The sequence below is a fragment of the Colobus angolensis genome, unplaced genomic scaffold, assembly GCF_000951035.1.
Source record: "Colobus angolensis palliatus isolate OR3802 unplaced genomic scaffold, Cang.pa_1.0 Scaffold63, whole genome shotgun sequence".
Classification (NCBI taxonomy): domain Eukaryota; kingdom Metazoa; phylum Chordata; class Mammalia; order Primates; family Cercopithecidae; genus Colobus; species Colobus angolensis.
In genome coordinates, this window is record NW_012119932.1 from 3,723,706 (window position 1) to 3,724,365 (window position 660).

General features: G+C 35.6%; 1 protein-coding gene across 4 annotated transcripts in view; it reads right to left on the reverse strand.

The window, feature by feature from the left end:
• ARMC3 (armadillo repeat containing 3) overlaps window positions 1-660 on the reverse strand; it is a 126,287-nt gene that overhangs the window by 116,158 nt on the left and 9,469 nt on the right. The gene's annotated exons all lie outside the window — the stretch shown is intronic.

Sequence of the window (660 nt, forward strand, 5' to 3'; positions counted from 1 at the left end):
TCTTTACAAAAATAAATGATAAAACAAAATTATTTACAAAATGAATGAAAGAAAATGGAAGCATTTTGGCTAAGTTTTTAATTTTAAGTCCCGTCAATTAGAGTGGCCATAGGCTTCTAGACATATGTTTATGTCTCTGTTAAGGAATAATACTATCTAGAATAGTGCTGTCCAATAACACTTCAGCAATGAAAATGTTCTGATTTTGTGCTATCCAATATGGTAGTCACAGGTCACAAGCGGTTCTTTATTCTTTAGCATTTGAAATGTACCTAATGTGACTGAGAATCTGAATTTTTAACTTCTTTTTAAAAAAATAGACACAGAGTCTTGCTGTTTTTCCCAGGCTCATCTTGAACTCCTGGCTTCAAGCGATCCTCCCGCCTCAGCCTCCCAAAGTGCTGGGATTACAGATGTGACCCACTGCACCTGGCCTTTAAAATTAATAATTTTAATCATTATAAGTTCAAATTTTAATAACCACATGTGCCTAGTGGTTGTAGTATTGGCACAGGTCTAAAAAAAATACAAAATTACGAAGATGACCTCAGTGAAAATAGAGAGATCAAAATGTGGCACATATACACCATGGAATACTATGCAGCCATAAAAAAGGATGAGTTTGCGTCCTTTGTAGGGACATGGATGCAGCTGGAAACC